The following is a 25952-nucleotide window of genomic DNA, read 5'->3' on the forward strand; positions in this document are numbered from 1 at the left end:
CTTGACCACATGACACTGAGCCTGGGGCCTGTTGAGTGCTTGTAGTAACTTTGTATCTCTGAGCAGCAGAGCCTGATAGAGCGCTGGACTTCCTTGCCTGGGGCTGTTGTGTATCAAGTGCAGCTGAGTGCTTCATGGGCTTAGCATGGCTCTGAGAGGAGGAGAAAAGCCACAGGGGCAATCCTGGGTTGGTTTCCTGCATGATATAGCAGAGGAACAAAAGTCTTCATCTGAAAAGAACTCAAACCAAGAGTGCTTGAGCAAAAACAGTTCAGCTGTATGGAATACCATCCAACCTTCATTTAGACATGTAGATTAGCCAGGCTGCAATCACAGTTTCAACCAGCAAAGCTCAGCTCCTTTAGCATGCATTGCTGCTTGAAGCTTGAAAGTGTCACATTTTTTCTGATGTTTTTGCAGAGCGACTCACTAATCAGCAACTGCCTGCAGTTGTTTCAAGAACAGCAGCATAGAAGGACAACAATTCAATACTGTCCATTTACTTTTTAGATTGTTTCAGTATCAATGCCCCAATTCCATATTTACCTCCACCAGAGAGTTTGTTTGTCTGTGAACAACATAACTCAAAAAGTAACGTGCGGGTCTAGATGAAATTTTCAGGAAATGTTCAAAATGGGATAAAAAAGAAGTGATTAAATTTTGGAGGTGATGTGGATCACCGCCTGGATCCAGGATTCTTTTAAAGGATTCTTTATCATCGTGAGATAGGGCCGTTTTCACCATATGTGTATATAACTCCATGATAAATGGTCGGATTTCTTTGCAAAACAATACAAGACAAGGTCACCATAATTTCTGACAGATGTAAAAGTACGATCCAGATCCTGGCAATATTCTGGATACTAAGATCCTGAATATGAAACATGAACTGGGTCATCACAATTTTCAACACTGGCAGGTAACAAATTAAACCCGAAACTAACACCAAATTGTATCAGACAGTCTGCTTAAAGGAAGTATAACATTAAAGTAGGACTAAAGTGTTGGTGACAATCACAATATGCTTGGTGGAGGTCTGCGCTCTCTGAGTACTTTTCTGGTTTCTGTAACAAAGCTGTGTAGTCGCTCTATACAATGAAAGCTATTCACCTTGAGTGCTGGATCAGAAATAGAAACCTCCTGAATGTCAGCCAGGTAAAGGTAGAAGAAACACGACGATCAGGGTCACATTTCCTCTCAGAAAGGTTGTGTGTTGTTATTTCTATTTTCCCACATCTGCAGATAGCACAGGTGACGTCAAGAAAGCCCACAAGGAGTCCACATACCAAGCGCACGGAGGTAAAGCCAGGGAGTCATCAGACGTGGAGGGTGGGTATGGTTTCAACACCACAGGACAAGAACAGAACAGATCAATAGGGTATTTTTGTCCTCTCAAACAAGCAGAGGAAAGAGATGGAGTAACATAGGTGGGTCTTTGGGGGGAGCGATAATGACATTTGGTGCTGACCAAATGAGTTTCCACCCTCAGCTATGACTACCTGCTCATAAATAAGACAGAGGAAACAGGCCCGATCGTCAAAAGTGATTGTTGACGGCTGCCTTGGTTTTCATCACGTCTGGGGAAATAAGTCTGTGAATTACAAAGGCCTGGATATAAATACGGTTTCATTGAAGCATAGGCATGCAACTGAGATAGAAGATTAATCCGTTTCCTGTTGAATTATGCATTGTTCCACTTCTGTATCAACACGTGCACCCCCATTATGTTCACGTACAGTCTGTGAAGAACTTCATTGTCCACCGTGAATACGCAGCACCTCTCTAATTTCCTTTCATCTCGTCCACAGAGACTTTCTACAGGAGATGTGTTTGCCTCCAGGCTGCAGATTACTTAATATAATACCAGGAGAGAAAAAGGTGCTGACGGGCTCCAGGAATGAAGTGTACCACTGCTCCTCAAGTGATTGTTCCAACAGAAGAGAATTAACTCCGGCTTTGTCATTCCTAATGTGATGTTTTCCTCAAATTCATGTTCTCTGACACAATGTCAGGCTTCTCTTTATTTCATTCAGACTCTGCAGCCAGTGAAACAACACCACAAAGAAAACAACACATTAGTGAGCCTCACAAGGGCAGTGATACCTTCAGGGTTTCTATTTGTGACTGTGAATCTGGATCAGAGTCGGTGGTACAAAGGAAGAGAAGGGAGCGTGGGCGCGACAGAAAAACGTCTTAAATTGCTTGTTCTTCCAGTTCAGCCCTCTGCCAGATTGCTGTCAGGCTGGACTGACATTTGATTGAAAGCGCAGACGAGACCGCGGTTAACACCGAGCCAATTAGCGTGTTAGCTGGCTGCTGACCTCTGATGGCGATTTGATGACCACCAATAAATGTCTCTTAGACTCCAGTTGCCATTGCACTACGTGTCAATCACGTAGCGATGGAACAAAGTGCTCCACGCTCTCCCAAAGGGAAGTTCAGACACTATTTTTTCCTTTCAAACAAAGAGTCTGATACCTGGTGTGCTGAGCGGCTGACACAGAGCACAGGTCTGATACAGCTGAGAAATAACGTTTCTGAACATGAAGAGATGAGACTGAGAGAGAGAAGAATCCGTTACCCAGAATTCCAACCTAAAAACAAGCCAGGCCAACACTTAAGTCAGAAAAACTGTTCACTGACTGTCGAGTCTGGATTTTGGAGCACTATTAGCTTCACTTGCGGAGAGGAAGCACTGTGATCGTCTGAAGATGCAAACGTTGCCAATCACACTCTTTGTTTTCACTTCAGCAGTAATGCGTTTCCGTGGCTTTTAATTGAAAGATACTTATCATGAGTCATTTCATTAAACGACTCTGACTGTTTTCATGTCATCGCAATTATTTGTCCCGTGTTATTGTGACTAATCGAGAGTGTTGGGCAGACGAGGCACTGTTGAGGAAAATTAATGAGCTATACGTTCAACAAAGGGCATCTTCATCCTGTCTGGTCCCCGCTAATTCACCTCAACAAAGAGAATCCTCCATCCTCTCCACGCTGATAATGTCAGCAGTCACTTTGCATCTTCAACGGGACACGTGTCTGCATGTGTGTGCGTACATGTGAACCTGCCAATCAGGCAGAGGATGATGAAGTTGACAACACGGGCTCCAGCTGAGATATTAGCAAGATGCACACATGCAGGATCACCTCCAGTCCTTTGCCTGCACAGAAGGTCACGGCCGTCGGATGACTCCGCCTTTTCGTCAGGCCTCATGGCGTGCACATTAGCAGGCTCAGCCGGGCCTTGCCAACATCAGCAAAAGAAAAAGGGCCGTGTGCGATTGCCCTCTTGAGATGGAATGTGTCAGCCTTACACACACCAACCTCACAGAGTGTAAATAGTGCAAAAACTGCAGGGCCTCAGGGAGGGATTGAGGGGAAAGCATGGAATTAAAGAAAATAACCAAAAGCCACCAGTTTGGGTAAACCCCAAGCATGCATATTTAATAACGTAGAGCAGGGAAGCTGCTGGTTTTAGGCCAGGCTGCAGCCAGCAGAGTTTAAACTGTAGGTCAACTACAGTGATATAAAATTTCCATCCCCATCTGTTTCTACCGCACGGAGCAGCAGGAGCTTTTTAAACTACTAATTATGAATAAATGTCAGATAACGAGAACATACTGGCAAAATTCTTCTTGCATTTTATACTAATCATGGTCAATGACCAGTCTGCTACGAGTCAAAACACAAAGTGGCTTCACAATCTCACCGGCTGATCAAAGATGGAGTTCTGTCGTGTCTGAATCCAGCTTTGGTTTCATTACTGAACTTTAAAGAGGTCTAAAAGCCAAAGGAGAACACCCACCTTTGGACCCCTACAGGGCACCGTCGGCAAAATAATTGGCAGCAGCCACCGCGTTTATCTTCAGCGTGTGTGGGTGGTTCCAGAAGTCATGTGTGTCATGGATGTGAGAAGGTGTGGTTAAGTGCTTATTACTGAGGTCTGCGTGTCTCTTAATGTCTGGGAGGAAATCCATTTGTGACGACTGAGCTGCACAAGAGCTTTTCTGTCCTATACAATTTTCTGCACACATGGATTTATCTATTTCGTTTTTATGTGTTTCCAGCTTTAGATTCTATTAGTTCTGATAATCGTTTATTTTGCTGTTCTCTTGCAATCTGTTTTTTCTGTTGTGCTCATAACAATACACTTCTTTTTACTACAGCTGTGACTAATGATAATTTTCTATATTGACCAATCTATTGATGATTTCTTTGATAAATGGTTATTAATGATTATTTAGGGCTGGGACAATGTGCTTTTTCTCATATTTTGATTCTATTACGATTTTTTGGGGGGGTGATTCAATTTAATTGCAATATTTACAATTTTTTGTTTGCTTTTTGTAACACTAGACTATGGGAAAAAGTTAAATGATGATGAAAATGTCTACGGACAGGAGCCATATTTTTCCATAAAATGCACATCATGTGAGTCAGAGAGAAACATTTCACCCTCTGCTGGTGGAAACTGGTAACTCTTTTTTAATCCACTTTATAAACAAAGACTGAAATGAAGAATTAGAATTTGAAAAAAACGCTTTGATATTGTCAAACAAAAAAAAGTATGATTTATCGCTTATCAATTTTTTCTCACACCCCTATTTATCTGGCATGCTTCTTAGGAACCCTGGTTTTACCTCACACACTTGTGCATGTGCATGAATGTTTCATGTGTCCCTGCATTGCCGTCGTGCTGCCATGAAAGGAGGGTTTGACTTCACACATTTTACACATAACATGTTTCACAATTTTTTTTATTATAAAATGCTCCCACACTTTGGACGCTGGGGTTCAGCTTTTTCAAGCATCCCCCACTCTACGCCATAACTCATGTGAACTCCCTCTTCCCTGTTTCTATGAATAATCTCAATGATAGTAGCAACACTGCCCCCCCTGTTCCCTGTAGTGAACTGCACATGAGTTTTTACTGACTGGTATTTGATTTTACCAATAACAAAAACAACACACCCCTAGGATGCTTTAACTCCTGTGTTGACAAATTTTTATAGTCGACGTAATTGATTATGTTGACTAATTCTCAACCCTAAAATCTGTACCTCCTACACCTTTATACCTGGCTCCTGATGCAAGAGTTTGGACGCATTCTTCCTTTATTTTCAATGTTTGATTGTATTGTAGGAACTTTTTACATCTCCAGTGACTTATTAAGGAGCTTCCTAAAACTTTGCAATTATTTTTGGGCTATAATCAAACAAATGCTTAAATATGTCAACCTCAGCTGTGGGAATTTAACATGCCATTATTTATTTCTAACATTTAAAACTTCCAGTAAATAAATGCCAGATTAATCAATCAGGAAATAATGGTGAGCTGAAGTTTTCAACCTGACTAACACGGACCACCCACTCAGTTACCACGGCTTTGCAAAATAATTTGTCTCCTACAACAGGCGCCTGGCACCTCTTTGTTTTTTAATGTATTAGATTCTGGGGGAGGGGAGGCAGCTGTTTGCTGAGCCCAGCTGTCGATGACGGCTGGTGGAGATGAGAGGGGAGGAGTTGATTTTGAACAAACCTGTGCAAACACGGTCCCAAAGGAGCATCACTTTAAAGAATTTGTTCAAAAGCACAGATGATAGCTTGATGTCTCTGTTTACCTCGGCGCTAGCAGTTTATTTATAGCCCTGTGTGCACGTTAATTATGCTAAATAATGTGATTGAGATGAAGAAACAGTGGTTGATTTGGCAGAATGAGGCTACAGATGAATCTTTTCATAGTTTGAAACTTAGTGCAGGTTTTTATGGCGTTTTGGAGTGTGGATCCCACTCAAGAAAGTCCATTTAATTGCTCTTAATGGTCTTATTGCTCTATCATAAATGTAAAGTGAAGTTCAGCAAGAGACTGACTGAAAATGATTCACACTGAAGACCAAAACTGCCGACCTTTACATATTTGACAGAGTTTCAGAGAAGTACTTGGAAAGTAGGGCATAATTCTGAGGGATCGAAAATTAATTCACAACAGTTTTTCAAGCCTGCGTCTTCCTCCACAACGGTTGTGATGCATGAAGTGAAACAGGAAATAATTGTGAATTTCATTGTGCTACAGCTCATCATAGACTACAATGCAGCTCTGCCTCTCACGCTGTTCACACCATGACATTTCTCAAACCATACATTAGCACTAACTGATTTCCAGGCCTTTCATTTCCTGTGTTCCAGCCTGGCAAGTACATTGTGGACTTTTGTAGGCCATTACAAAGACCACTGGAACCCAGGCACCATTACGCTTAATGATGCAACATTAAGATGAATGAGTGAATCCATCAGTTAAATCAAAAGCATTTAGTTAAAGTTACATTTCAGTGACGTGGTAACGTTTTTTCTTCATTAACACAACAGCCTTCTGTCCATCACAGACTTTGTCATTTCACTTTGACTGAAGGAGAATAGATGCCGAACTCTGCAGACTTCTTCATATAACAGAGAGCACAGTGAGCCTCTTGAAGCCCTTTCATGTACAACTTTCAATTTTCCCCATGAAAGAGAAATCCTCTCCTCAAAGCCAACGCAGCTGCCTTCCATCCCAAGTCACTGAGTCCAGACACGACCAAAGTGTCCAGCTTCAAAGTCAGTGAAGTTTTTTAATAAGTAGCAGGATAATCAGACCGACTTGTTTCTGTAAGACGACAGTCTGCACAAAACAAAAAGTTTTACAGAAACAGATTTTAAATCAGACATGATTTTTCAACGGGACAAAAAATTTAGTGAATTGAAACCCTGCACTGGTTTGATGATCAGATGAACAGTTGATAAGTTGATCAATTGGTTGACTTGTTTGCTAACTGGTTGGTTGATTGGCTAGTTTAATGATTAGATGACTGGTGGGTTAGGTGGTTGGTTGACTGGTTGATTTGTTGGTTGTCTGGTCTTTGGATTGGTTGGTTGAATAGCGAGTTTGTTTGTTGGTTGCTTGCTTTGTTGATTGGTTGGGTGGTTGATTAGTTGATCCGTCAGTTGAAAAGTTAGCTAGTTTGATTGGTTTGTTGATTATCAAGTTGGTTGGTTGACTTGTTGACTGGTTGATTAGTTAATTAGCTGAATAGTTGGCTGGTCAGTGAATTGGTTGATTAGAGAGTAAGATGGTTGGTTGGTTGGTTGGTTGGTTGGTTGGTTGGTTGGTTGGTTGGTTGGTTGGACAAACAGTTCGTTGGCTAGTCAGTTGGCTGATTGACTAGTTTACTGATGAATCGATTGGTGGGTTTGTCGAATAGTTGGCTGGTCAGTGAATTGGTTGATCTGAGAGTGAGATGGTTGGTTTGTTGGGTGATTAGTGTGACTGGTTGATCAGTTGATTTGTTAGTCAACTGATTGGTTGTTTGATCAGTGAGTCATCAGGCTGGTTGGTTGCTAGCCTGCTTGATTAGTTGGTTGGTTGGTGGGTTTACTAGTTTATTGGTTGGTTGGCTGGTAAAATGAATGGTTGGTTGACTAGGGAGTTATTTGGTTGCTTGCTTGCCTACTTGATTGGCTGGTAGATTGATTGGTTGGTTGATAAATTACTTGACTGGTCAGTTGATAAATTCAATTGTGAGCTCAGTGGTTGCTTATTAGTTGGTTAACTGTTTGATTAGTTAGTTGGTTGGTCAGCTGACTGGATGGTTAGTTAACTGGTTAGTAGATTTGTTGATCGGTTTGTGGGTCGATCATTTGGTTGGCTTGCCTCTGGTTCTCGCATCTTCAACTCACCTGAGACTACACAAATACCATCTTTCCTGGGTTCCTTCCATGAAACCTGAGCTATGCAACCTTCACTGAATTAAAGAACTGGATGTAGCCACGATGACTCATTTTAAGGATTGTTGAGCTAAATGTGACCACACCTGATCAAGAAGGTTTCCCCAACATGGCAACATGCCCAGAGCATGGCTTTAATCCTGGTAGTCTGGCTTTCATTGTAGTCACATTCACAGTTTGTCAAACAGATGAAGCATTTTCTGCTTTATTTTTGAATAACTGCTTAAATAAAAGATCACAAACTGTTGTCTGATGCCAAGTATGGATAAATAATGGAAATCCCTGATGATACGAAGATTGATTTTGTTATCTGATTAGATCCAATCATAAATATCTAGTATTGTATTTTGGGCTATATTGGAGGCATTTAACAGTAGTTACAAATGCGAAGACAAAACAATCCCCTACCAGCTTCTGTCTTCATTCCCATCATTGTTAGATGGCATGCATGACTAACCCAGAGGGAGAAGTACCAGGAACAGAGCCCAGGTCTCTGAGGAGGAGAGAATGTGTCTCATGTACCCAGCTAAGGTCTGTCTGAGTGTTCTACATCAGGACAAAGCATACCGCTACACGGATGACACATGCCTGAACCGCCCCTTTGACATTCAGAGCAACAAGAAAGGTTCTCAAGCATTCCTCAGCCCTTATCCATCAATCTAAGACAAAGTAACAAAGTGCATCCTACCCGCATTATGTTCCTTCTACATTCCAGCCACTGAATAATAAACTCTTGTTTGATCTGCTCTAAATCTTCAGATTTGTGAACACAAGCCCAAACAGAGCCCAAAGAAAAACTAGCCTACATACCTCTGTACAACGATGACTAAAAAACTAAAGCATAGAGATCAAGGCTGGGAGGACAGCTTCCCCCACGTTTCAAACAGAATTTATCTTGCCTGTAAATAGGTTTTTGACACAACTGGCTGTCAGTGTTGGCGTTTGTGGGTTTCAGCGTGTCAGATTTGACACAGCTCCCCCGTCAGTAGCTGTGGGCTGAAGCAAACCACCCACACACCCCACGAGGGAGAAACCGTCTTCTTTAGATCACCTTCAACAACTTGACAACACTGATCATTCTCGTCATTGTCCCCTCCAGCACTCCACACAGATTTACAGCCCGGAGTGTTTGATTGGTCAAAGAATGACTGAAACTACAGAGTGAAGCCTTTAAATGCAGCTGCTTTGCTGTAGTGGGGACTCGAGGCTTGGAGGGAAGGAGTGACTACAGTTCTGCTTTTTGAAGATGTATGAAAAAAAAACACAAACACCAGCACCAAAAGCTCCCCGTAGTAAACAGCACATCACATTTGATGACACGCACAATCAGAGGACTTCAACGCAGAACTTGATGTGCCCGCAGACACTGTCATGGTTCTGCATTTGCGCATCAGTGACCACAACAGGAGCCATGCCCTGTCAATCACACAGCGACAGATGCCAGGCTGCACGCCGAAAGGGACAAGGCAGCCTGTCTCTGGTCGAGGACACTTCCACTGACAGGGTCTCCAGATGCATGTACAAGAACATATCTTTGATATATGAAGCTGTAAATAAAGCTTAAGACAGAAGCTGATTATTCCCAGGATGTATCCTACACATGAGATAAAAATGGAGGCGTCACGTTTCATATAAACCCAATTAACTGCTCAAACAAAAGGATTCATTCCTTACCCCCTAAAATGTGAGTAACGCAGACCTTTGAGCCACTTTATGGTATCACTATAATTTATGCCACCTACTAAGCAGCGCTGGCAGACTGTGTCTCTTTTGTGTGGCCACAGCTTTACAGCCGTGGAATCTCGGAGGAAGAAAAGAGCCAGTGTCACGCGGTCAGAAGGCATTTCAGTCAGACAAAAATTTGTGTCAGCACTTTCTCCCAGGGAGTGAGAGGCCGGCGTTCAGAGCTGTTAGCTTCCTCCTCAGAGGAGAGCTGAGGTTTAATGGGACTACTCTTCCACTCCATTTGCCGGCCCACATCTTGCAGGCCACAGCTGCATACATGTGAGCCAGCAAGTGTCACTCTGCGTACCTCTCTGCAGCCTGCCAGCCCAACCCTCCCTTTAACAGCTGACAGAGGTTGTTCCTCATCAGACACGTTATAAAAAAAAACAGACGACAGACATAATGTGCAGAAGAGACGATGTTACACCCCGGTAATGAGGCTGCAAAGGTCAGCGATGGTTGTCTCAGAGAGATTCCTGCCTTATTTGTTTACCGAGCCAATTATTTCACCCACTCCAGGTGCTGCTGCCTTCATTTTTATTCTGATTATGGCAGAAGTAGAAAGCATCTCTCTGAAAAAAACTTCTTATCAAAAGACTTTGGATCTATTTTAGAGCTAAACAACAATTTCATGGCTGGCCAGTCACAAAGTAATTACAGATGGCCTCGAGCTGACGCATCGATCAGTACTCGGGACACTTCTTAGAATAAGACTTCTACTGACAGACAGCTTCTGTGGGAGAAAACAGCACCTCAGAGCTGATAGTAAAAATAAACCATGAAGAAAGAAGCAGGAGACGAAAATGTAAAAATGTTTTTCCTGTTGATGAAGTTTGATTAAAGGGAGAATATTCTCCAGTTTCTGCTTACAGTCAGGTCAGTTACCATAAATCCATCAAGGTCGCGACATATTTTCCCAATAGATGCAACTTGCACACGATAAATTCTTAATGGTTGCTAAACCAGGGGCGTGTCCAGAGAATGTGGCCTGGCCTGGCCCCCCCTTTAGATCTGACAGGCCACCCTGACATTCTGCACTATGATTGGCTTTTTGCATTGTTAAGGCTGTGTTATGCTAACCTTGCAGAGCAGATGGACCTGCCTAATCCAGTTTCTGAAATCCTGCAGATCCATCTTGCCAGGCTCGATTGACCAACAATTTCACTCGGCTAAATTCTGTCCAGCCCAATCAGAGAAGAGAGGCGGGAGCTGCAGGGGTAGCGGAAGTGACAAGCAGACATGAAGTCCTTTGATTCTTAAGTTCACTCTGCAAAAACGGCAGAAGTAGTCTTGCACCACTATCACAGCTGTTTCTCGTGTTCCTTTAGTTGTTCGTCTATTGTTTCTCAGCAGCGGCGCACATAAGCTACGTCATACCGTGGCTTGATGTGGATTAGTCCGTGGTGAGTGTGTCAATCACAACAGTCGTCCAATCACCAGCTGCTGATTCTTTTGAAGGTCCTGCCTCTGAAAACAAATTCGAAGAGCTGCTACCCAGATGAACTAAAGAAACATTTCCGTGGCGGATATATGAAACTGTCCATCTGGTGTGTCAAGTTAGTGTTATGCTTCCCAAATTTGACGCGTGGAAATGAGACGCACAAGATCTGTGCAAAAGAACGCATGAGGCTTTTATGCTTTTTAACACCCTGCGCGGCGTCATTGGTGTCCATACCCAAACTGCAGGGGGCAGTGTATTACAAACAAACGTCTACCAGAGCACTAAACGAGAATCGAAGAAATTTGGTTTTGTTTACAACATATTTACACGTCTGTCCCAGAGATTTTTCCAGGATCTTTTAACCGATTCTTCTTAACTGCCGAGAGTGGCCGCCATTTCACGCCATGAATTATTTACCACTCGGTGATCTCTTTGTGAAGAGTCATCCAGATGCCTGTATTTCTGCACTTTGACCACTTCCGCCATCCTGTCCACACATCTCTATCCAATAAGTTAAAAAATTTTGTGTGTACACGGTGCAGAAATTTCCTGGTCTTGGTGCGAAATGACGTCATTTGTCCGCACAAAGCTGTGCAGATGCATCAAGCATTAATCAGCCTTTAGAGGCAGGACAACAAAAATCACAAAGTTAATACTTCTGTCTATAAAATGCTTCCTTTTGTGATGCCACTGGCCTGGAAGGTTTAAGAATGCACCTAATGTGCAAAGATCAATGCTGGTTCAACTCCCATCCTCAACCATTTGCACCATTTTTTCTTCAGCTTTCTTATCAAATAAAGGTCAAAAATTCTCCTAAATGTATCTTTTAAACAACTTTTCTCACCATTTTTACTAGGGCCTGGTTGCAATGCAGCACTCCCACCAGAGGGAGGGGGCTACAGAGCAACCAAATACTGTTTGATTACTGCATCAAAACAAAGAAGAAGAAGAAGAATGCTAGGTATGTTATTTTGCAAACTGAAACTTTACACCACTGTTGAACCATTAAAACAAAACAGCAACAGAAACTGTGCATAAACACTCGTTTACACGGTGAAACGTAAACACGTTTAATTATACAGCTGCCTTTTACCAACCGCACTTTACCACTCCTGTCATACAAGTGGACGGCTCATGGTGGCGTCTCACTGAGTGTTTATTTTAGTGTCAACACCTGCAGAGCACACGGTGAAGTGATGTGTGAGTCATTGTCTTTCCCTGCTCCTGTCAGAGCTGTTGTCAGAGGGACGGACACTGCAGAAATAAACCCAAAGACACAAATATGAAAAAAAAAGTCAAATCCCAGTGACTGTCCAAACAGACAGTGTTGCAGACAGGTCTTACACAACACTTCATGAGTCTACTGCAACAGACAGGTGCATTGAAGAGGAATCAGACCATCACAAATTGCTAGAACACTCCGACACATTTTGCAACCATCAATACATTTATCATACAGACACATGTATTCTTGGCAGCAAGAGTTTGCTTGCAAGTTTTCAGGTAACCAAAGCTGATGTGCCCCTGGACCCAACAGCAAATGTTTGTTTTAACCACAAAGTTTGAACACTTTTAAAAGGCCATTTCATAAATTTTAGTTCCAAATCCTGTAATTTTGCTTCATTACAACAAAAAACTGCCCCTGAAGGTTTCCATTCACCTGTGAAGAAAACAAACTACTGAATGAACACAAGTTTGTTTTCACAGATCTCAGAATCCTTTCGATTGTTCTGCGAGTGAAACTTCACACAACGTAACACGAAGTGCAAACAGGTCCCCGCTATAAACACGAGCTGAAGTGCCACGAAAACCTGAGAGATGACTCACCATGAGTAGACAGCAGGCAGGTCTCCAAATCCGGCTTTGAGGGCAGCGAGGCGCTACATTTCGCTGCGCTGAACCACAGTCCAGATCCCTCTCCAGCGGGGACACCCAGCAGATCTCTACAGAGACAACCACAGTGAGAAAAAACATTAACTCAAGGCGAGCGATGGAGCGAAAGAGCCTCGTATTGACACACAGCAGACACGGTGTGACATCGGGGTTCAGCGGTGTAGAGAGATCCTGCAGTGGACCGTCACTGTTCACTCTGTTGATGATCTTTTTCCAACCGAGGACACAAACAGTGGCTGGTGATGCAAACGACGCCGTTTGGGGTCTCTACAAACGCTGGTTATGAAAGGGCGGGCTGGGACTGTAGACGGTTGTGACTCTTTTCAGGGGGTGGATCTGACACAAAGTGCTGCTTTCAGAGTCGTGATGCAGAGCCACTGAGCACTCAGACCAAATGTGTCATTATGTCATTAGGTGGGGGGGTTAACACTGGAGGGGGGGTAGATTTCTGTGTCAAAGGTGTGAGCAGTCGTGATAGATGCTACACTAAGGAGAAGGATGTAAAATCTTAAACATCTGATCACTCCTTTAAAAAGTATTAGTTTGATTTTTCTCTAAAACAAGGATTATAAAAAGACTGGTTTTGGTAGGTTTTTCTTTATATCTAAAAACAAAAGTAATTATTTTAACAATTTTTCTAATATTTCAGGTCCCCAAACTTTGCTAAAAATATGGACAAATCTGGAATTGGAGTAGTATTCTCACATTAAAAGATGTGAGTGGGGTTGAACATCGGACAGCTGCATCTAGTGGCTGCCACAACATATCTACGGTGGCTGCAAAAGTCTCATTTCTGTAATAACCATCGATTCACAATCACATCAGGTTACAATAAACCAATATTATAAAATTCACAAGATGCTCTTGTGTGAAGACTTCCTTTACATTCAGAAATGTGCTGTTTTAATGCAGATGTGTAGCCCTTTCTGGTACCATAAGTTATCATCATCCTGCTCGCTTTTCCTGCAGAATTTGAGCTCAGCCCGTGGCAGCGGTGTCAAGATACTCAAGACTTGTACCACCCTTCCAGAGGCCACTTGCTGAATTGAAGTGAAGAGGTTTTCCTAACATGGTTTATTTACTTTATAGAACACCCACCAGACTAGTCCTCCTCATGATGTATCCAGTATGTTTTGCACATGGATACAGTGACTTGTTTCCTTGAGCATCATTGTCTTCTCTTCCCGGATTCAAAACAATGTGGGAAAAAAATGAGTTTTGTTTTTTATTTGGCTGCTAGTCTCCACATTGCAAAGAAAACTATTAACAAAAATGCAAAAAGGAAAGAAATAGAACTATTCTTTACAACGTTGGTGTGGTCAGAGTTCTGATATCAATCTGTGGTATCAGTTATCGGGTATCGGTGGCCCTCAATGCTGGATTGGTATTAGTTGGAAGAGATCCATGTTGCCAATCCAGGCAAACAGCTTTGTGCCTTTTTTTTTTTTTTTTTTTACCAGCACTCTTTGCTACTTGATTTGAAATGCTGCCTGTGATGCACTTGCTTTGTTTTTAGCTGAGTAACAGGGTATAAAAGTTTTTGAAAAAAGAACTTGTGTACATTCTGAAGAATTGCTCTGATCGTAAACATTTAAATATTTTATAAATATTTTATAAATATATAATATAATATAAAATAAATATATATTATAATATAAAATAAATATTAACTTCAGTAATTCCATATACTAATTTTTTGCCTTTTACCCCCAAAATGTCCAGTCTCATCCCACAGTAGAGCATGTAGGTTATTATTTAACACTAGTATCAGATCGGTATTGGTTGATACCAAAGCCCAGGTATCAGTATCAGTATTGGGACCACAAAATTTGGATCGGTGCGTCCCAATCCTTACCTGCTGAGTAACTTGGCTCAACTGCCAAGACAGCTCCAATTGGCAGGGGTCAGCCCCTCACATTGGCCATTGATCATTACTGTTTAACTGTCTATTTAACAATTGGGTGAGTGAAGGGGCAGGTACTATAAGAGTTTTATTCTTTCTACTTCTTTTCATTCATTTTGAGACTTATTTTGTTTTGTATTATACCTCTATTTTTATGATATCAAGAATGAAATAAAAGCTAAACTAAAAACTTAAGCTAAACGAATAACGTAATTTTACAAAAACAGATACATTCCTGTTTTTTAAGGCATTTTAACATATACATAAAAATATTATAGACATTTAAATAAGTAATGTACCCGTCTCATCATTTTACTTACTCAATGTACAGTCAAATAATTTGGAAAAAATAATAAAAAAAATAAAAAACATTGAACATGTTCAGTCACGTGGCCACTTTTGGCCACCATACATTAATACATGTGCCCACTAGATATAATATAATGATTAAAAAGTGTATTAAAGTGCATTTTTACACTGTGTTCAAAGTGTTTCAATCTTCATAAATCTTTCTGGCTTAAAATTAAGTTATAAGTTGTAATTCTGCTGTATTTTTCAAGCAAACAATTCTTTAGGAGTCAACATTGAAAATACGTCTCCCAATGTAATTCCACTAATTCATTTAAGCTTCAAAGAGTCCTCCAACTAACCCTCAATCCTCCCTCTGCAGCATCCTCCAGTGTCAGCGCAGTTTACTTCCACACATTCATAAAGGACAGCTGAGGCGTGCTGCAGATTTGAAGGGAGGCAGAATGTCATTTCTGCACAAAAGAGCGTCTTCATACAAACAGCAACACAATAATCAAGCTTCCTCAAGGGTGTCACATGGACTCTGTACTTTTTTTCATTTTCTAATTATAGTGTGTACAATGCTCACTGCGGGGAACACTTTAGAAGACTTAATCTGAATTTCGCTCAGAGTTGCCAACACATTAATTAAACCAAGCCAACCAATGGGAGTCTAAAGCAGTTACAGCAGTAATATTAAGAAGCAAACATCTCAGTGATTATATGACATATGGACTGCATATTGAAACATTTTGTTGGTGTAGATTTGGATGCTCTAAATATCTCTGGTGCTTGGGTTGCTGTGGATAAACTGTTTGTGAAACCTAACGCTATGATCTTAAAACGAAATGCGATCTCTGACATCAAACACGTCTGGTCTATTTTTGGATTCTCTTACATTTCTCTCTTGATTTCCTCGGACTAAACATGTCTGAAATGGTTTGGTTCGCCAGCTCTCCTGTGCGTGTTTGTCAAAACCTCTTTATTGGAAAGGATAGCTAATGTGCGAGTGGCTCAGGGGGTCAAAGAAATCTGGCAACAGGCAGACACCGAGCGTTTCCCAAGGTCGACTCCTCTTGTCACTTTAAGCTCGGAGGGTCAGGAAGGCCGGGCAGCTGTCCCCCCTGCAGACGATGATTAGAAGAGAAATGAGGGCGAAACAAGTCCCAGCGCTCTTTGTCTGGTTTACAACGATAAACCAGACGCAGCAAATGGAAAGAAGTGGGGAAATCATGAGGCAGAATGCATAATTCCTCTTTGTCCACTGGGTTTGTGTTTTGTTAACTGAAAAGGCCAGAAATAAAATCAACACAAATTAGAAGAGCGACACTCTAAGTCCCAATTTCACTGATAAATACGGCATTTAAGCTTCCCCTCTCATCTCTTTCCCCCAGTGTTTAAGCCTTCATGTACTACAAATGCCTCTGTGTAAAGTCCAGCAGTTCATGTTTGCCTTTTTCTACCCTGATTACATTTCTTCTTCCTCACACATCATGAAAAACCACCTCTTTGTCTCAGACTCTTTCTGCCAGGTTAAAGAGGAGGTACTCAGACAAATTGGTCCTCTCAGAGCAGACTGTGCGCTCACAACAAGGCGTCTGAGATCTCATCTGACCATATTTTCTGTTCGCCAAAGGTCTGGGAAATAAAACACGGGGGCACTGCGAGCAATTAGTTACATAAAATAAAAGAAAACTCTCCAAACACTGTTATGAACAATTTATTGAGGCTACATTTGCTGAGACGGGTTAGAAGAGAAACAGATTCAACAAAGTGTCTCAGGAGCTTCATCCACTCCTTCATACAGCCTCTGCTGCATCTCAACATCACCAGACACAAACCATTTCCCCCCGTAATGGACGTCTAAGTGCTGCTGAGCTGCTTGTAAACATCCAAAAGGCATTTCCAACGTGACAGCCTGGCCTTCAACTCCCACCCAATGAAACACCCCCCTTTTCACCTGCTTCAGCCTCCTTCAAGGAGTGCACCTTCCCTTTCAATCCAGGATCTTAAATGTAAAGATGTTGCCTCCAAGCTGAGACCTTGAGTCTTAAAAAAACATGCTGTGAATGTCACAGCTTGGTATCAGGCAGAAAAAGACCCTGGAGGGGTTTCTCTGCCATCCGAACACAAAGGTTTCTGACCACCTTCCTGTCCTTTAAATAACCAGCTTCATGTGAGCATCTGATAGGCGGCCTGGCAGGTCTTGGTGCTTCAAGACGCAGGTTTGAATGTGTGCAGCTTGTGAAGAGGAATCCAAACAGTATTCTCAAACATGCAGGTCTACATTCAGAGCTTTAAAACGTCTGCTTTACAGCCGCTGCCATTTTGAGCTCGCTCTTCTGCAGGAGCTGATGGAGATGAATGAAACGTTTAAGCAAATACAGTGTGAAAGGCGTCCTGGCAAAGGGGGCTGGAGCCTTCAAAGCGTGGAGAATAGGATATGGGTTCGGCAGCCGGTTTAAAGCATTCCCTGAGATTAGCGTCTTTCTTAAAATCCATCTCATTACAGCAGTTACAACTCATAACAGAGCGCGAGCTGATGGAAAGTACTCAGAGCTTAATACTGCAGTTAACGTGATTGTGAAGCGTCAAGTGTTTCTCTTTTTTTCTGTGTGTCTACATCCCAGACACAGACAGAAAATTTATATATATGAGTCTGGAGTTCATCTCTGCTCCTTCTGAGTTTCATATCCTGTCGTAAAAACACTGACAGCTTCACCGACCGACCACTGCGCCATTAGCTCTCCTAACCTCATTGACTCCATGTTAAAAATGTATGCTTCAAGGCCTCCTATGTCTTGTGAGCTAAACGATGAGGGAACCTAATATAGTTTCCTTGGAACTGGCATTAACACGCTGCAGGGTTTTCAGCTGGATATCAATTAGAGGCTCATTAGGCGTTTAGAGATGGCAGTCCCTCCGGCTTCCTGTGGCCCGCTGCGAAGCTGGCTGACCCTGACCTCGGAGAAAGGCTGGAGCTCTGAGAGTCAAAGTCTTTGGGATAAAAAAAAAATCAAACAATGAGAGTAAGAGTGTTTCCTTTGAAAACAATGTATAAAAGTGGAAAAATAGCACGACCCTGAGAGGCCACAATCTGCCCAATCTACATCACGAGGACCTGACGTAGCGAGCAAGGTCGACAGGGAAGGGAAGACAGAGCCGTGAGTGCATTTAGCTGTGAAAACCAAGTGTTAAGTGTCACTTTGAAACCAAGCACGAGACTTCAAAGGCTGATAAAGCTGAGTTAATCAGAAGGACAATGTCAAAGAAAAACTCAGCGTACCTCAGGCTGCAGAGGGCGACTATAAAGTGTTGAGTACATCACCAAACGTGGGAAAACCACTCCCAGACGGAGAATACAGAGAGGAGACTTTCCTCGCTTTGTTTGATGGACTGCCAAGTGAAGACGGCATCATGTTTAGGTCAAGAGACCTGAGACACACAAAGAGCTCAAAAACAAACAGGGATCACACAACCTCAAATACCCTGTTGAGGTTTTGTGTCTTTGACTGAGTGAATAAGAGTCAGAATCCTGCAGAAAAACAGCCTTCAATTCCTTCTTTCATTATTATTCACGAGATAATACTGTAACACAAGCTGCACCACGCTCTTATCTCAGACGCTCCAACAGTTGCCTGAATTACTAGCCTAGTTAGTTTCACTCTTGCAGAGCGTACTGCAGAGAAAATGCATTTAGCTTTGCTCGGCGCTGCATGTTTATTCATCCCGCCTCGTGCAGCTTCCCTTTATATTCGCCCCTCGGTGTGTCGTTTGGGGCAGAGGTGGTTTGGAGTATTTTTAGGCAGACTCAGAGGGGACTCTCTGTTCTGACTGCTAACACAATGAACTCTCATGCCACAACAAGGACATACTTCAACGACTGGAGGCAACTTACTCCTCTACCTTTAAAAAACAAGCACTGGTTAAAGAAAGCCACCGGCTGGAGCCCGCCACCGGCTGGAGCCCGCCACGTGCTGCGTATAGACTCCATCAACAAAGCCATTTAAGTTTCTCATACCTGGAGGGGATACTGGGAAATCTTTAAGAGGTTTTTAATGCAATTCGAGGACAATCTCAGAAAAGATATTCAGCACAACCAGTCTGTCAAATAGAGTCACTTACATTTAAATAAAGGCAGTGCAGGGTAAAGCTGGAGTCAGATTTGAAGGACAAACAGCTGCAAACATTTGGTCACAAATGTGTCTTGCGTTTTTTTGATCTGTGTGCACTTTCCTTTTTGAATTTTTACAAGTGAGCGTGGTCTGTATAAAACCATCTCACAATAGTTTGGCTTAAAGGAGTCTTAAAAATAGCCTGCATGCCGTGCCACGTAGCATTACAGGGCTGCAGAGTGACAGTACACAGGGAGCAAAGACCACTTCACTTAGCTTTGATTCACTTAATCCAATTTGTTGCTCGTGGGCACTGCATTCAGTCTGTTTGGTAAAGCGCATTCAGTGTGTTTGGCTCCTCTGGAAACATTTCATGCTTTTTTTTAGTGCTCAGTGTTATAAAAGAACAAGGACAGTCTGCAAACTGTGCTCTTCTGGTGCTTTTATTCACAAATGTTCAGCCACTTGTTTCAGCTTTTGAGGTTACGCAGCAAAAATGTTTGAATGTACTAAAATGAAAAGTGAGGCCAAATGTGAATCTGGTTTCTTGCATTTTTGTTTGGTTATTCTTCTTAAACTAGTCAGAGCACTGCAGGAGAAAACAGCTGATGCAGAGGGTGCTGAACACACTATACAGTAACAGCTCAAGTGGGCACAGGCTCTTATCCTTCAGAAATGATGACAAAAATTAGGATTGAAAATGATCTGACAGCTAGGGGTGTCCTGATTGAATATTGATATCAGAAAAAAAATAGTATGGGATTATGTCAGCCTGCATCCAAAACCCCTACCTACAGCAACAGCATGTGCTAAGGTGCTACAAAGTAGCAAGGAGTAGGAGTGATGTTGTCTAGATATATGCCTGATCATAATCCACACTTTAAAATGAGATTATCAGCAACAATATAGTTCATGTTGAAATGCTATTTCTCAGCTTCCAGGTCGAGCTGGACCGGATTGATTTATGCCACATCTAAGTCTCTTTGGCAACACCACGCCAGCTGACAAAGTTTAGAAGTGAGAAGAGAGATCTGTGTTTTTCTCTGCTGAAAACGATTTCTGTGATTAGTTTTGTAGTGATGGTGGACACTGGAGCCTAACGACCAGACAGAAAAAGGACAGAAGAGCAGAAGAAAGCTAAACAAGAGAGTGACAGAGCAAGAGCTAAAGGCTAACACACAGGCTAATCTGTTTGTGATAATGTTCATTTCAACCCACAGTCAGCAGTTATTCTGCAGTGGTCTGTTCAAACTTGAGAATCTATCAATAAAATGAAGAGCCAGGTCACATTAGCGCTGAGCTAACCAGAGCTAAATATAGCTGGCTACTAAACTAAAGTACAAACTGACACAGTTTGCTTGTTGTTACGTTTCAAACTGTAGCCTTACATAATCGTTGAAAAATATCTTACCTAGATGCCTTGTATCTGGTAAAAATTTGTCTTGAACCAAGAAAATTTGCACCAATTTCTTCTCCATTTAATTCCAAAACAAAAGCATGCCTTGTTAAAAGCCACGCCTTCACGACAGTGTGCGTAAGACTCTGGAGCCAAAAGGTGGCGCTGCAGTTCAATTAAAACAGATCCTCCTCATGACAAAGTTCGAAAAAGACGTGTCAGCTGACTGCAAAACTTGTCATGTACAAGTTTTCCTTGGTGGCACAAGATAAGGGAAGTTTATTGAAACTTTAAACTTTCTCCTTGGGGCCCACAAAACCTAGAGCTGAACACCACACTATTCATGCTGAAAATGTATCGGATCAATATTGATATCAACTTATACTCAAGGCTGCAATATTGGTATCATATCGAAAGTGAAAAGGTTGTATTGGGACACCTCTCGTTATAGCAAAGTTAAAATTTGAAGGAGGTGACACAAAGGGATTGGTGAAATTTTCACCAATACGTGTTGACATTTGGATCAACAATCTTAAAGTAAACCACACAATCTGCTTCACACACAGATAATGTAGCATATCTTAAGCCCAACAACAACAAAAAAACCCTCTGAAGGGATTAAAAACTCTTGATACTCATAAAAAAACTGTCTGCAAATGGTAGAAAAATAACTCTCCATCCTTGTTTAAACTCTGACAGTCATCCAGACACTGTTTTGACTGCAGACGCTCTAAAAGGATTTAAGGATCCCCCCAAAAAAGGTTTAGCATCACTCTGAGGGCTGAATCACATTTTTCTCAGTCAGGAAAATTCACAACACATCAGATTACCTGAGCAGAGGGATGTGGAGCAGAGCACAGGTAACAGAAACCTGCCGAGTGTTTGGCTGTGACGGTTCTCCATCATGAGATAATGATCTGATATACAGACAATGATGGAGCCTGAGCACACCCTACTGACAATTGATGAGAAAATAAAGTCACTCATTTAAAGATCATGTGAATAATGAAAGCTGTGGAGGGAAAAAACCTGAGTCGGCTCACTCAGTGTTTACCGGCCTGTCAGCTGCCTCTGAGCGGATCCTCCTCAAACTTAACTACATCGTCTGAAAGTGAAAGTTCAGACGGTAGATGAGAACTCCTGAGGTTAACATTTGTAACCTCCTTCTCTAAACCCTGAATTATGGCTTACTGCTGTGTGTTTATTGTACTTTAAGACAAAGGCATCATTGAAAAGTCCTCTCCCAGACTCAAAACAATGCTACTTTTCATAAAACCCTTTTCTCCTTCACTCCTACACGCATCGTCACACCCTGTTTTAGCACACAAAGCCAGCAGAAGCAGCTCTGTTATCAACAACGCATCCACTATGTTCCCTAGACACAGAAATCTCCTGCAATTTATAATGAAGTTAACCCGTTAACTGCACTTCACATGGCAGAGCAGGGGCCCATCTCCCACCACAAACAGAGGAACAGAAGAGCTATTTAGATATGACAGAGCGCTGAGTGTTTCACTGAGTGTTTCACTGACAACTTCACGCCTGCACACGGATCACTTTACAAAGCTTCGGCAGCAGTGGGGTCAATGTTCAAGCATTCAGTAGGTGACGTGTGGTAACCCTATTTGTGTTGTGTTGAGCCTTTTATAGCACACTGTAACAATGGACAGCCTTCATGACGGAGGGAAGAGTCCCAGCTAATCTGCTAACGGTGACAGCGGGGGAGTTATGAGAGGAGTGGACAAGGACGACAGCAGCCTGACCCCAGCAGAAAACAAAAAATACTTCTCAACATTACACGGCTTTATATGATGCATTTAATGAGTGGGAATAAAGATGGATGTTGAATTTACAATCCCTCCTGATGGACAAAAGTGAAGTCAAAGTAACTCCATGATGGTTACTGTTGTCTAGCATTGATGACGCTTTTTGAGCCAGAGTCTGTTGGCGGTGATGTTGACGTAAATACACACTTAACTCAACAATAACACAAATATCACTCCAGTTAATACAACCAACAGCAGAATAGATTTTCTAAGATGGTCTGAAGCAGAAACCCTTGATATTTGAAAGTTCAGACTCTGGTGTCAGCAGCTTTGATGTTTTTTTTTTCTCACCAAGAATCTGGTGCACAGAGCAGTAGATGCAGAAGGGCCGTAAATCATGATGTTATACCACTATCTTAGCATTAAATGATAACTCAGCTAGGTATTTTACAGGTCACCTTAACTTTCTTTATTATTTTTGGCCTAGAAAGAGCCAGAGTTCACCCCTTACAAGACAATTTGATTTTTTTCATTTGCCCAAATAGTTGAAGAGTTACTGTAATGAGAACAGATTGCATCAAGTATTGCCCGTGACTGAAACATCATTACACAGAGGTTCCTATTTAGTACCACAATGTACATGATATCAAAACTTGTCTTTTCTTCTCTAAGGAGCTTTTTGACTTTTCTCTCCAGCCCAAACGGTTGGGGAGTTATGGTGATGTAAAGAGCATTTGTCAAATTGGAGCTTTGCTGCTCATTAAAATCTTCTCAGCTTGAATACTGAAACAAAACACACTTCTTTAAAGTCACATAATGAAAACACGTTACAATAAAATCCAAAAAGCTAGTGGCTGACTGTTGCAACAAAGCCTGAATAGTCGAACTTTTAAAACAGTTTTAAACGTAAATACCCATCCGTTGTTTATAATTCTGGAGTAGCTACAAGGGGTAGAAATGGGCCTGAAAAGAACAAATTAAAGCTAAATTTATCAGGTAAACATAATGAGCAAGAATACATTAGCATAAATTAGCATAAGATCTAACTTAACTAGTTTGAGAAAAATTCATAGTTTGACCCATGACCCATTTTTTTAGCATGGACGAAATGGGCGCCAGCCAGTTTGGTTTCACTTTTGTGAACCTGTCATGTCTTCTGTTTTATAAAGCCTATGGATATTAGGGCTGGGATGATATGCTATTCTCGCAATTTGATTCTATACCGATTTTTTGGGTGCTGATTCGATATGAACTGTGATTCTTTGATATTTATTTTTGCAATTTTCAGTAGGCGTGCTGGATCACAATTCTCTGCTCTGGCCGATCACTGATCACCGACCTTTAAAAAGCCTGACCTGCAGATATCGATTTGGGACGATACCAGTTTTTATTTTTTAAAACTGATGGCAGATACTTTTAATGTTCCAATCTTATTTAACGGAAAATCATCAAACAATACCTGGGAAACAATAAAATCTTTATGTTTTAACTTAAACAACCAATAAAGTGTCCTCAGTTTTATGTCTCGGAGCAAAAAGCAACAATGGCTGGCTGTCAGACCTTTCCGGAGGTGTATAAAATGTGCCGATCACCGATCCCCCAAAATTGAGGAAATTGGCGCCAATCGACTGGTGCATGTCTAATTTTTAGTTTGCTTTTTTAACACCAGACCATGTGGAAAAGTTAAATGATGATGATAATTTCTACAGACTATATCAGGAGCCATATTTTCCCATAAAATGCACATCACATGAGTCAGAGAAAAACATTTCTCCCTCTGCTGGAGAGAAGTGGTAACTTTTTCCAATCCAGTTTATAAACAAAGACTGAAATTAAGACTTTGAATGTGAAAAAAAAAATTTGACAAAGAAACCTGATTTTGATATTGTCAAACAAAGATTCCTGATATATCGATTTTCAAGTTTTCTCCCACCCTTAATGAGTATGCCTTACAATCACATATCTATGATAATTCTGAAGTAGTAGCCTCCAGTAGACCAATACTGCTGCCTTTATCAAAGATGTGAAAATGCATTTTAAGACAGAAGAAGTCTGAGGTTGTTTACAGCTTCCCTAATACTGGTTGGTGCCAGTGTGGTAATGATTGCTGGGCAAGCATTAATTTGAGGAAGGAGGAAAAGGGACATGAAAATGTCGTTATTAGAGACCACAAAGTTAAAAAAACAAGAATTTTTTTCAGATTCAGGGGAGAAAATGCAAGAAGTTTATTTTTTGCCTTTTTTATCACCTTCAAGATACTAACTAATGTTAAGTCAAAGTGCAGTTTTAGTCACAGGATGCCGGCTCAGATAACAAACATGCCTCTTTGAGTCTCATCATGATCTTGAGGGATGGGGACAGGAGGAGACAAAGACTCCCCCTCTGCTGGGTGAGAAAGTGAGTGAACAGCAAGCAGAGGGGTAACTGAGGTCACTGGTTGCCTGGAACAACATCACCGAGTGAAGGTTGTTGGTATCATAGCTGTTGTTCCAGCTACAACACACAGCTTTCAAGTCTGATGAATACCCTGCCATTTATCTGCCTTCAGCAGCTGGGGCTGGCTCAAGCAGCTGCCTAATAGGCTAACGGGGATCTTGGGCTCCCCGGAGGAAACTTTGAGTGGCAGACTGATTGGATACAGACGCATCGCCAATCTTTGTTATCTAACAGCCAAACCATGTTGGCAGAATCAGGTAATGCCATGTAATTTAAGCTGTAGATCACATAATAAAGGAAGCATGTTACACTTCTGCTCGTCCGGAGAGGAGTGATTAACTTGATTTCATTAAAGCTGCAATGCAGCAGTTCGCTCAAAGACTCCAGTCGCAGCAGTAACTGCCAATATGAAATATATCAGGGCAAACTGTGGGGAAATGGGAAGAAATGACTACCCACACATCCCAGACTCAGCAAGAACAGGCTGCTGCTCTCTGGCCATGTTCACACAAATACATCAATATGAGCTGTGTGGTGTGTGTGTGTGTGTGTGTGTGTGTGTGTGTGTCGGCTTCTTTCAGGCCTTATTAGCCTTCGGAGATAACATTTCTACATCAAAGTAGAAAGCAGAAAAGGAGTGTTTTTTAAAATCAATTCTTTGTAGATGGTCAGAATTGAAGATGCGGTATTCTGCCACACAGCAGAGCAGTCTGTGACCTTTATTAATGAGGTTAAGTGTCAGCATGTGCTATATTGGGCTCTGCAGATACTTTCAAGCTCATTTCAGCCGATATTGAGGAGTCGATATTTGCAAGACCATCTCATATTGAGCAGTCAATAATTTCAAACTCATACATGCACTACTTATTGTTTTCTCATTGTAAGACCATCATGCTTCTCCTGTTCCAGAAATTCAGTCCTGCAAACCACCTGTGCTTACAGACACAGAGGTTTGGGTAGGTTTTACACTCTATACATTTAGGCATGTAGACATGGTCAAGACGATCTGCTGCAGCTCAAACTGAGCATCAGAATGGGGAAGAAAGGTGATTTAAGTGACTTTGAACGTGGCATGGTTGTTGGTACCAGACGGGCTGGTCTGAATATTTCAGAAACTGCTGATTTACTGGGATTTTAACCCACAACAATCTCTAGGGTTTACAGAGAATGGTCCCAAAAAGAGGAAATATCCAGTGAGCAGCAGTTCTGTGGGACAAAATGCCTTG

At 41.8% G+C, this 25952-nt stretch overlaps 1 protein-coding gene across 1 annotated transcript in view; it reads right to left on the reverse strand.

Moving 5' to 3' along the window:
* Positions 1-25952, reverse strand: part of tanc2b (tetratricopeptide repeat, ankyrin repeat and coiled-coil containing 2b) — a 175401-nt gene that overhangs the window by 143626 nt on the left and 5823 nt on the right. The window contains exon 2 of the mRNA XM_074663942.1: positions 12757-12872. The gene's annotated coding sequence lies outside the window, so the exon portion shown is untranslated. The remainder of the gene's footprint in view (positions 1-12756; positions 12873-25952) is intronic.

Source organism: Halichoeres trimaculatus, unplaced genomic scaffold (assembly GCF_033239565.1).
Source record: "Halichoeres trimaculatus isolate MK-OKI-2021-1 unplaced genomic scaffold, fHalTri1.1 fHalTri1_scaffold_23, whole genome shotgun sequence".
In the NCBI taxonomy this organism is placed as follows: domain Eukaryota; kingdom Metazoa; phylum Chordata; class Actinopteri; order Labriformes; family Labridae; genus Halichoeres; species Halichoeres trimaculatus.